Here is a 13,815-nt window from a genome sequence, read left to right on the forward strand (position 1 = left end):
GGGAGCACATGGCTAACACGAATCCAGGAGCTCCACTACAGAGGGGTGGGACAAAGATATTTAGGACTGCATAAACAAGCAAAGGCACTTTAAATGTAACACAGCAGTTGATTGACAGCCAGCATAGACTATGCAGGACCAGTGCCTGCAGTACAATGACATCACTAGCATTGCTTACAAAAAAACACACTACATTGTATTTAGCAGCTGGGAAAACATTAATAAAATACAGTATATGAGTATCACGTAAAGGTCATCAAATCAAAGTTCAATGAAACACGTCATCAAACATATGCATGTGAAATGAGAAATCCAAGAGATCGCATTTGATTATTACAGAAATCATCATGGAAGTATTTGTAAAAACATGGAACAGGTAGAAAACTGCTCCAGAATGACAAGGTACATTTGTACTTTTCTCTTTACAAGACTATGAACTCTGTTGCACAAATGGTTTAGCACCCCTACTATCACATTTTACATCACTACCTTGTGGAAGAGATAACTGGAACTGTAAAATGTTGTGCCATCAGTACCGACTATATCCGATACAAATGCAACCTTAGAGATATAACACTAAACTGATGTATTCTCTACTACTGGGTGGCGGTGGTGTAGCGGTTAGCAATATCACCTCACAGCAAGAAGTTGTTTGGTTCGATTCTTGGCTGGGGTGCATTCTGTGTGGAGTCTGCATGTCCTCCTTGTCGGTTTCCCCCAGATGTTCTGGTTTCCTCCCACATTCCAAAGACATGCAATAGGTGGACTGGACACTCTAAATTGGCCCTAGGTGTGAGCATGTGCATGCAGATGTGTGGTGCACATATCTGCATGCACACATATCTGCATGCAGATATGTGTGGTGCACCATCCAAGGATGTTGGACCTTAGGCTAGTGACCTCAGCCTGTAAAACCCGTAACTGCTTCAGAAACAATGAACACTGAAAGATGTTAATTGCCTGATGTACCACATGGTGCATAAATGGGACAAAGAAATAGATTTTCTAGTATTCCTATGAATATGTTATAAACCGGCAATAAAAAGAGGTTTTCAATTAACACAATCCAATAAACTGACAATCAGATGTCTCTGTGTTATAGTGTGTGCTATTCTATCCATGCTTGTGTTATAGAAAAATAAATAACAGGTTTGTTGATGCTAATACCTTTACAACTACTGAAAAGGTTTCATTAGAGGTTATATTTTCTGAATGTTAATGAATTAATTGAAAACTGTTCCACTTCTTTCCTAAAATGATCAGTAATGTGGAAATAACAGAGTACTTTATGATCCAAAGGATGCTTTTTTGGGTGTAATAGAAAAAAACGTGTGAAGGAGCATCTTTTTTTTTTTTAATTTCCAGATGAATTTGCAATAGTTACTTCTAAACTGGTTAAACAAAAGGATAAGGAGGAAAAACTAAACTGTGATGTGTGTACTAGACAGACTAGAAGGTATGGATGGTATGATGCCCCTGCACTGGCCCAGTTATCAAGGAGCCTCAATCCTCACCACTGGCAACTGCTAGGGGGCATACACACTAGGAAAATGATAAGTAGACGCACAGTAAAGTGCAATTTTCCTTAGAGCAAACAGTGACCACAGTCAGTCTGGGGCTGGTTTCTCCCTTTTTTTCCAGATCCCCAATAGGATCCTCCCCTGGCACAGCTATAGGGTTGAGTTCTCAGGTGAGTTTGGCAAGCCAAAACCTCCAGCACCCTCTCTGTCCAACCAGTGCTCCATGTCCCTGCCCAAGTAGCTGACACACACACACACACACACACACACACACACACACACACACACACACACACACACACACACACACACACACACACACACACACACACACACTTTGAAGTTTGATTTACATACAAACAGACACACACACACTTTTGGAAAACTCTGGCACAGGTTTACTAACAATGCCTCCTTCTGCCCAGACTATAAGGTAGTTTCCTCTGCCACCAACCACACTAATTGGCTACTGTTAAGTCCCTTAACAAAGGGTGTCCAATTTTACTGTGTAATGTTACTATTAATCCAAATGGTAGTCTGACCAAGAGCAATGCCATTTAGGAATGGCCTGTACAGTGTCACCAAATAGACATGCAAGTAAGAGCTTAAATATGTCTCACAAATATCAACAACAAAGATAGGTTTTAAATATATTTAATAATAAATAATAAAAGAACAAGACAATACTAAATATATATTCAGTTATATCAGAGTTCAAAATCACAGGAAATATTTAAAACAACATTGCAGGACAGTCTCAAATAAATACAGAAAATATCCAGACTAATATTTACTATCTTCCTAACTATATCTAAAAGCGATACTATGCCCTAAAAACAAGCTTACATCAAAGTAAGTGCATAAGGTGGGGATGTGTGGATGTTCTTGCTAGGTCAAAGACAAAATACAAAATGCCCAGTCTCTCTCTTAGAGAGTTCTTAAATTCATATCAAATATTACTGCTGGGTTAGCTTGGATGACATCACTTTTTGTCACCCGACTTTAGTTCCCAAGCTACCCCATTGTCAGAAAGTACAGGCATTTTAGCATCTCTGTGAAACATACATCTGTCTCAGATGTTTGCAGATCCTGAAAGTCATAAAACAATAAAACACTTCTGCATCTCAAACCTAGTAATTACTTCTCTTCCAAGACAATCAAAAAACTTCTAGCTCTACACATTGTGTCTGCTATACTGAAACTGCGAGATAACTTTTATAACACAATCGTAAAACAATTTAATTTCAACTTATTTGCTTGAAGTTTTGAAAATTAACCTTTTATGTCCCAGTTTCTACTGTTAAAACATACACATTTGCACAGGTATATAGTTTATATGCATTTCTGTTCAAAGCCAGCAGGATATGCTGTGGTTACATTTTAGCTCAGTACATAGCATACAGTTCTGTATAAATCATATCAGTACTCACAAATGACAGAGTTATTTACAAAATCACAGACAGCATGGCTGGCAGTGTAACAGATGGCATAACCTACATAAAGCAGAAGTTGTCAGAGTAGTCTAGGCTTTTAATCAGTATTACTGTTTAGGAGAGACTGGAGAGAGCCTATCAAAGTTTGCAGTGCAGGAGGGAAAAGAATTTTCTTTAACAATGTTTACTCTTTTCTAACAACTTACCAGACAGATCATTTCCTTGAGGTTGTGTGCCAATATTGTTCTAAGAACTTAAAACTTAAACTGATATAACCAACTCATTTTCCCCTATAAGGCCATTATATTTGGTTAATAAGCAAAAGGAAAAGGGATAGGTAATTCATTTTCTGACTGACATAGTACTAATAAACCTTGTTCAAGAGCCAGTGGTAAACACGGTTGAGCAACAGTGATAGGAAATTCAAAGTACTGTGGTTACAGATTAATGGTTGGCACAACGTCAGGAGCAGTCTGACGAGATGGAATTAGCTTCTTCTGGAAGCAGGAACCTAATGAGTAACACTGGGCAGTGCACCTTAGATATGGACTGAGATGATACTTAACAGGTATTATATAACATCAGGTGAGGGAGGGGGAATCAGATGGGCAACATTCCCAGGGCCTTCATATGACTGCGGTTACACATGAATAGTCAAAGTACCATAGAAGTGGTTTAGCATGGTATCATTGTCTTTCTTGTACAAATGAACCACAAAAAACTCAAGGCAGTCTGGAAGGGTTAAGGGGGAGTCAACTTGTAATCCAAAAAAACCTTTTCATTCCACGAAATATTAAGCACTTTCATCACTGAGTCAGGACTTCATCAGAAAATAACTGACTTTAAAACTAGCAAAGTTTATAACATAAAATAATAAGCATATGTGACCTACACCAACAAATCACGATGTGAGTTTAATTTGATTAAATAAGCTAATTAAAATCTAAAAGAACCCAAACAAAATAAGGTAACATCCAAATACACTGTAATGCTTAAGCCATAAAAAATAATCTTGCATAATTTTTAAACATATTTTTTTAAATAATAGTTGCTTTAAAACAATCATTTTTAAATTGTTACTATACCAAGTAATATATAAATAAAAGCATGACAAATAACCAGAATCAACAAGCTTACAGCTTGGCTACTCATAGCTTGAGAATGCTGCTAAGTGGCGGCATTTTATTTAAACCTGTGGAGTGTATTCACGGCCAATCAAAGCTGCCGCACCACTTCTTGGCATTCTAAACTTTGCTCCCAAGCCCCACCATGCAATCTGGCCAATCTAGGTCTAATACAAAAAAATAAAAAAAAAACTTTATTCTCAGAGCATGACAGCTTATGCTTATACAGGATAATATTAGTGTTACTTGTCCTAATATCATATAGATGTTCATACATGTGTTTTCTTAAAGTGCTCTCAGTTTTGCAAACATATAACTGATAACAAAAGTTGCAAAATGCCATATAAACAACTCTTCCAGAATTAAATCATAAGTATTGTGTAACTTGTACACAAATTAATTACTTTTAAGTGTAAAAATGTTAGCTACATTTGCAAAAAAGAACAGGAAATACATGTTATCATGCCCCTGGCTGGCTTAGTTGTACCACCATTTAAAATAGTATCTGCCTCTAATCTTTCTTTTAAGTTAAAGTGTCTCTTGAACACAAACTTAGGACTATCAACAACTATACTTCTTAAACATTTATCATAGTCAATAATTTTCCAGTTATTAGCTAATATCTGTTTAATATCTTTAATAAATGGACAATATTTAAGTAACATGGTTTGGTCAAAATTTATGGATTCATCAGACTTTGTATCTATAGTAGGAGTACCACTTCTTAACAAAGGAAACAATTGTTTTAAACCAAACCTTGTAAAAAACAAAACAAAAAACGAGCAGCTCAAGGAATAAAAAAGTAATAGCCTTTATTACAGTGGTAAGTGCTTTCGTCTGGTAAATCCGGCCTTTATCAGACACATTAATACAGTCATGTGACCCTTTTATAGTAAAAGCATTGTAGCAACAATCAGATATTTAACGTTATATTTCAGATTCTTAAAATTTTACCCTAACAGCTACCCAAACAACCTTCCTAACCATATCTTATACAACACGTCAGTATCTAAAATACACTAAACATCTCTGCTCATCTATTAAAAACTTCCATTTTTAAAATACTTGAAATTGAAAAAGATCATTAATTCTAGGAGGTACTGAAGCATTAAGATACATCTGCCACCAGTATTCTCTATGTTCTAGAGAAATATTCCAATTCCCCCCCAGGGTTCATCTAAACTTGCTCTAACATCACAAAGCCAAAAACATGGTCCTTAAATTGATTAACATTTTTAAAAAGAGTAGTTGTACTTTTGTACCTTTTAATGTCATACGTGTGTTCATAAACTATGCTGCTTTAACTTACGTTCAGTTTTGCCTACATAGTAGGCAGAACAATTCTGACACTTAATAGCATATACCACACCCTTAGTATAGCAACTGTAGTGACCAAAAATACAAACCTGTTTGTCACCTAAAGTAAGTTGATTACATTGTAAAACTTACTTACATTGATTACAGGTTCCACATTTTCTCATTTTGCCTTTTTGTCTATTCCTACTTTGAATTAAGGTATCACACCAATCTTTCAAATTCCTATCTCTTCTGTATATTATTTTTGGGCAAGGCCCCAATATACCGCTCACTTCCTTATCTGCTGAAATCAGCTCCCAATTTTTATGGAGAGTTTCCAAAATATCCCTACTGTCATTGGTATAAACAGTAATAAATGCATTACTTTCAAAATGTTCCACTACTCATTGGACCTCCATTGTTATGGATAAATTTGGGGCCACCCCCATCCTGTACAGAGGGAGAGCCATTTAGCCCATTATTGGCAAACTTCTTTTTTTATATCATTCAACATCCTAAGCAGGTAACCATGCTTCTCAGGCACAGCAATCATATTGTCAAGCTCCAATAAAAAATGGTCGTTATCTGATAGAATTTTAGATGATAAAACCATCTGGCCCTTTACCAGGGGGTAGTTATTAGTAAAGTGTAAGAATGTATTTGAATATGTGGGCTTCCTATATAATATTAAACACAAATACTAGTGGATACATAGACAAATACTAAACTGCCTCTTACAGGCAAACCTAATCACACCCACACAGCACAGTTTCTGACCCTCGCATAGTACTTCCACTGACCTCCTAGCTTTCACACACAGCATTGTCCAAGCCAGAAATGATAAGAAACTCATATCAGCTCACTTCAAATCTAAAGCATTTGATACAGTTTTCCATCTAATCCTCCTAAACAAACTTTCCAACCTACAACTCTCCACCTCTGCTACCTCCTGGTTTAATAGCTACCTGTCAAACAGATATCTGTCCATCAGATGGTAAACATCTATCAATCCTTTCCATCTTGTTAAGACCGGGATTTCCCAGAGTTCTGTCCTGAGCCCCCTACTTTTTGATCTATTTACAAATAAACTCCGCATCTCCTGCCCCCACTCTACCGTAATACAATACGCAGATTTCCACAATTACTAACATCTCCGACAGTATACAAAATTGCCACACTGTCACTCAACAATCTCTGCACCTAGTAAAACAGCTAGCCATAAACAACCTGCTTCTCAACCCCAAAAAGACCAGGCTTCTCCTTTTCCTCCCAAAAACCTCAATCCAGCTAAAGACAACTTCACTGTCTCATCCTTAGATAATACAATTATCACCACCAGCTCAAACACCAAATTGCTTGTAGGGTTACCACCTGTCCCACTTTGCGAGGAACAGTCCCTCTTTGGGCAGTTATGTCCTGACAAAAAATTTAAAAAATGGCAAATGTCCTGAGATTTTAGGACAAAATTATTTCCTATATTTTATGTAATAGTTGCATAAAACAGTTATTCTGTATCTAAAATACCTAAATGCTATAAGAAACAGAATAAGCAACTAAAATGCTATAAGAATAAGCTTTTATTTAGGCAAAAATGTTAAGTTCTAACCTTTATACTGACCGTGGATATGTATCGGCCTGTAAAATCTGATGTTTGTACCAAAAATGTCCCACTTTGGCCATTTGAAAAGGTGGCAACCCTAATTGCTTGGCGTTACTATAGATGACCAATTAAAATTCGACCTACATATCTTAAACTGTATCAAAAAGTCCAATCAAAAACTAGGTCTTCTATACCACAACAACAAATATATAGCTAACAAATCGAGACCTATACTGGCTCAAACATTTATTCTACCATCCCTGCTGTAAGCTGCTCCCATACTTACTAACCTCCAAAGTAATCTCTTAACCAAACTAGAAACCACCTATAACAAGATAGCAAGATGAGCAGCCAGTAATAGCTACAAATCCCATCACTGTATATCCCTGAAAAGGTTAAGATGGCCTGAGCTCCACCACATGCTTCAAATATCACAACTACAAATTGCACATGGCATCCTAAATAGCCCCAACTACTGCCCTGCCCTTATATCCATAATTACACTCTAAACACCCAATTGTGACCTCAGAAGCACATAAAAAAACTTTCTGCAGGTGAGAAAGCCAAATAAAAATATTGGCAAAATACTTTACAACAGTCATTCACTTGCTTACTCGTGGAACTAACTTTCATTGTCTCTTTGCTCCACTACCAAAAGTGGCATATTCAAAAAGCAACTAAAAATTCATTTCCAACATGCATGCATCTGTACCTGTCAGGAAATTACCTAATGATTTTTTCTTCTTCTCTCAATTAACATATCTGCCTGGTATCTACCTAAACTGTCTACACATATTTCTCTCCCTGCAGTTAGTTCCTATGCTATTAAATGCATCTTTGTCATACTATGTCATGATGTTACTCTGATTTTTTTTTTAGGCATTGCTACATTCCTTGTAAATAACTTAATGCTAACCCAATTTCTCAAACACATTGTTGCTGTATTCTCAAAACACTGTACTTTTACCTTGTATATATTCATACTGTATATTTTATTTGTTTTTGTACTGTTAAGTATCTTACAACTTGAATTGTTAGGTTTTTCTTATTTTTAATTCCTTTGCTGCAGCTTTTCTCCTCAGGTCTCCACTGAAAAAGGGCTCCCTGGGACCAGTTGGATTAACCCAGTTAACGAATGTAAAAATAAATTAAAAAAATATAAGGCCATGTTTAGAACCTCCTTCACTAGGGTAATATCCAAATAATTAATTCTTTCTGCTGAATAAGAAAAAGTAAAACTTAACAAGTTGGTAGAGAAGTTTAAAACTCCAATACATTTTTCTAAATCATCCACAATCATTTTCTAAATAATAAAGATGTCATCCAAAAAAACATAGGTAAATGACAACAGAATCCATGAACTCAGATTTTAAACAAATAATTCTGTTCCCAGTACCAGAGAATGATATTGGCATACAGGGGGGGGTGCATGTTGTCCCCATTGCCACTCCTGAAATGTGCTTACAGTATTCACCTTTGTAATACAAAAAGTTGTTAAACAAAACTAATTCCATAAATTCTCATGCAATGTTTACAGTCTGGGTATGGACGGTTTCATAGCTTACACAAGGTTCATTAAACCATTCCAAGCCTAAATGGTGGGTACTCAGGAAAACATCTATTACATCTGCAGTAATTAACAACCAACCATTAATGTACATATCTTGTTTGATAAAATAAGTAATAATGATAAGGATCCATTAGAAGATGAATAATCTAATGGAAGCAGTAAAGGAAACAAAAGATAAACCTGTCTGTAAGCAGTCACACAGTGTAAAGGAAGATGATGGGGAAAACTTACAGAATCTAATTAAACCTAACTAGGCTGCACTGAACAGCAAGCAGGATCCGGTGAAATCAGAATGTTGATATATACATATGAAGGGGGTAGTGGCAGAAGGTAAAGCAAGGATATGGCAAGTAAAACGTCTGACAGTAGCAGGAGCAAAAGTGATGCAAAACGGAGGAAATAGGATGGGAAGAAAAAGATGGTCTTGATTTTGTTCTTATTTTACTGCAGTTCATTTTACTATAAATACAAATTATTGGTTAGGCTAGTTCGCTAAGATTTGTGTAGGCAAAGAGGTGAGAAGTAACATTTTTTTATCTAAGAAAAGCAGAATAGGAAAGGATTTAAATTTTGGGAACTACCAGTGTACTGTGCCTGCTGTTGTGGCAGTCTTGGAATTTGTTGTATTTTCTATCCATATCTTTATATATCCATGTCTCTCTCTCATTATCCATCCATCCATCCATCCACGGCTCCTTTTTCCCATTTTTGCACATGGGGTTAGGGTGTGACTTCAACAGTGTCAATCTAGAGCCGAAGTTCACACTGCTAGGTGTCTAGCCCTGCCACAGATCTATATCTGTATCTATATATGTATATTTATATTATTTATATATCTAAAACTCTGTGTGTGTGTGGGTGTGTGTGTGTATATATATATATATATATATATATATATATATATATATATATATGTGTATGTATATATATATATATATATATATATATATATATAATATATATATATATATATATATGTGTGTGTGTGTGTGTGTGTGTGTGTGGTTTACTATGGTGTGTGCGAGCATCATGATTTCAAACACAGTGTGTTCGAAATCATGGTCTGAAAGGTTCAGTTAATCAAACCCCAGTACATCGATTCTCATATGGTCAAGTTGCATGGTACACTAGACCATCTGACAATCGATGTACCGACACTGTGAACTGAGGTCGCGCTACAGAGAGGAACAGGGAATTAGCCCATTTTCTCACTGTACTGCGATCTCAGAGTTGGTATATTAAATATGCAGGGGGTGTGGTGAGCAAAACAGTGGATTTAACGTAACGTTGACTGTTCAGTTCAATGGTAACAATGTGCGTATCAGAAGGTGATTGACGTCACTTTCTGCTATGTCGAAATCATCAATGTTTTCATTTTCGCATTTGTTTACTATGAGGAATTTCTGATCAGAGATTTCAGGTCCACATTATATATGTTCGACCAAAGTGGATTCGAAATTATCTTAGTAAACTTAAGATATATATATATATATATATATATATATATATACATATATATATAGTATTTTGCTTTTATTTTGTTGTAGTTTGTGTTTGTTTTAATTTCTTCTTTTTTTTTTTTAGTTTTAAGGATTCTTGATTAGGGACAGTTAGTTAAAGATTTGCTTTACGTTACTCCTCTAAAACAATTTTCAGGCCTAATATGACTGACCCACCATAATGGATCAGTAAAAATATTAATACTTATCCAATATAATTTAAAGTCACTTATAAATTATGATACACACTTCCTTATCATCAGTATGTGTGAACTACAAATCTCAATGCTGTCCAATTTCCATGTGGAAAAAAATCCCCTGGGATCACATGGAGAATGATGCTGCTTTCTGCCAGATGGGACTCCCAGTTAGGACAAAACTGTAGAACCAAGCACTGTCTGACGACAACAATAAGAACCATGTTACTCTGTTTTCCTTAATCACTCAGTACCATTCATCTCAAACTCTTATCTCAAGAAATCTGAACAAAGCCTGATATAATGGGGGGGGGGGGGACAAAGGGCCAAAAATAGGAACACATTTTGAATATTGCTCCTATAAACTTAGAAAGTTTCTAAAATAACAGGAATTGTATCAGAATGCACTTTCTGAAGGATGTGAAGTTCAAAACTCAAATGCATGTCATTTATTGAACTGAATCCTTAGATCATCCCAATGATTTGTCAAAAAAAAAAAAAAAAAAAAAAAAACACAATTTTTTATGAGAAACAGACCAAAAATATGAGGCAAAAATCTTGACATTCTGTGAAAATCTGTACAATTGAGAGGTATGCTCAGTGCTGCCTTGTTTTAATAAATCTTAACTGTAATATTCAATTTAAGTTTATTGTTGTCATACATTATTATTTATAAATCACTCTTGTCATGTCAATTTCATAAGTATACATTTAGAAAGGCACTCAGTCATGGTTTCCTGGAAATGTACTATTTGATCTTTAACACCAGTTGCTTGTGTCATCACATAGCTCTGAACATTTAATTTTAAGCATGATCAATGTCATTTGTATTGTACAACTACCTAGTCTGCTATTATTATTTTCAGCATTTCCTCTATTTTACTTTACCATGAAATATTTGTATATCTTTGTCCAAATTCTATTACTTTATATAGTATAAGATGGATTGCTATCTCTTTCTTTCACTCACATACACACATGTGCTCAAGCTTGGCTTCAACAGTTTGTTGTACATTTCCACCACATGGATTACAGTTTAAATAATAATGTCACAGCCATTGCATCTAATAATTAGTATTGCATGACTAGAATGACAGACCATGCCTGGTACAGATGAAAGTATGTCTATATGTACCTCAGCATGCATATAACCCAGCAAATGTAATGGTGCTTTACCCTATATAAAAACAAAACAAAAAAAAAATAAATGTAAATTAATTGTAGTCTGTCTAGCTTGCCAAGATGAAACCACACTTTAGTAGAGAGATTTATGATTAAAATTATCAGTTATGCTTTTTATCATTTCACAGTCCGTCCAAATGGGCTATAGTCATGAAAACAAAAAACTCTTTAGTATTATTTTGAGTGAATTATTTTGATTTCTTATGCATATAAATTCAGCTGTCACTTTTCTCTTCATGAAGATTTGTGTTGAAGTTTGAAGTATATGTAGCAGCAGGTGTAAACTGCATGGTCTGATAATCTCGGAGAAAACTGAACTGAGCTGATCACAGATAAAATTTTATAACATGAGTTCAGTCTACACTTCAGATGCACTTGCAAGACTAAGACATCAACCACACATTTCTATTTATTGCATTTATTTTATTTATCCTTTGACTGGATTAGTCCCATTAAACTAGTGACCTCTTTTCAGGGGAGACCAGAGTTTATTGTTCTACTACTGGTACGATAGGTACCGTGGAATCTTTAACATCCACTTGAGTTACCACCAGCTCTAGCAGATGGGATCTCAGTTTAACATCTCATCTGAAGAATTTTAAATGAAAACCTTATTAATTGCTACAGATGTCTCATTTGCACATGAGAACTATGACCATACCTTTCAATTATCCAGATTTCTGCAGAATGTCCGCATTTTTGCCTCATATTTTTTTTATCTGTTCCTCATAAAAGTTGTAGTTTTCTGGCAAATCAGTGAGGTCTGAAGTCACTAAATAATGGTAGTCATTTGAGTTTCAGATTTCATATAATTCAGAAAATACATGCTAAAGCAAAACCTGCTTTTCTAACAATGTTATACGTTTATAAGAGCAATATTTAAAAATTGTACATATTTAAGGTCTTTGTCTGCCTATTATGTTTGGATTTGCACTAACTGCTAACAGCTTCAGAGGTATGACAAAAACACTCATCTATCTTAGTATGATATTGCCTTAATGTTAATGAAATCAAAAGAATAAAAACTTCTCAAAGTGAAACCAGACATTCCAAATGCATGATTGTTAAAATAAAGGAAAGCAGTACACTGATTCGCCTAAAATATCTGAGTTTCAATGTGTTATGCCTCTAGCATTCTGTCATTTGTAATTTGCCCCAGGGCAAATGGAAATAAAACTTTGAAAAGCCCCCTTTTTCTTGAAGCAAACAGATGAAGTGTCTCCAATCATTCATTAAAGTGCAGCCGAAAATATCCATCAAATGTTGGCTGACAAGTCTGAAATAAAAATACTTGTAAAAAAAAAAAAGAAAAAAAAAACCTTTAGTGTGGCCCTGTTCTTTAAACCATTGGTTCAGCTACACTAATGTGCTACTTGAGCAAAGCGTCATCTTCAGGAGCACCTTACTCTAGTTTACTAAAATTTTGCATTTTTTTTTTTATTTGGGTTTCAGGAACAAAAGAAAGTCTACAAAAATATGATTTTCTGAAAGTTTGCAAGAAAAAGCTTTCATTAAAATTTGTTTGTGATATACAAGCAAAGAATTACTACTTAGTGTGCATGTTTACTACTGGTTCCCTCACAAGGATTTTGTTCCATTTTTTTAATTCTAAATTTTAGTTTCATGATAAGCCATTAATATGAAAGGAAACCAAAAATATGCATATTAATGTTCAAAAACAAAGCTCCACTTAGAAATTGACTCCACATGATAGATCACTGCAAAGAATTGGATGAGTGCACAACCTCATTTAAAGCCATTTATGAACAATAGTTACTGGGTTTCTTACTAGAAGTATATGCCAGATGCAAAGATCAATACTGTATAATTTCCAAACTCAGGTAAACGAAATTACTTCATTAAAAATGTAATTAAACACTAAAGCAAATGCTATCTCAGTAGCCCTGATTCTGGCTTCAGAAACTGTATTTTATTTTAAACATACTGCACAAATCTGTGGAGCTGATCTAGTGAGCTGTATTCCCTTGAGGTAAAGGACTATAAAGAACAATATATTTTACAGACAACAGTTGCCTACTACCAAGGGAATTAACTTCAAAACTGTTCTAGATGATTGAAGTGAAAGCTTTATAGATGGTAACCATTAACATCACCACATTAACCTGCGATAAAATTATAAATGGTGATTAGCACAGAAATAACTATTAAGAATACAAAGCATCTAACTTTGTCTCATCTTATATTACAGCAGTCTTCTTAAGTCAGTAATGAACTAGTAAGCAAAAGGCTCGATTATAAACATTCAGCAGGAGAATATCATCGGGAGAATAGCAGGGCACAAAATTTATAAAACTTTTAGAACTTAGAGAGCTCTGCTTTATGTAGGCTTTGTAGAAAGTATAGACCCAGTCTTGCTTTTATAAATTAATGCCA

The sequence above is a fragment of the Protopterus annectens genome, chromosome 14.part0 (genome assembly GCF_019279795.1).
Source record: "Protopterus annectens isolate FY-2018-M chromosome 14.part0, PAN1.0, whole genome shotgun sequence".
NCBI classification, from domain to species: domain Eukaryota; kingdom Metazoa; phylum Chordata; order Ceratodontiformes; family Protopteridae; genus Protopterus; species Protopterus annectens.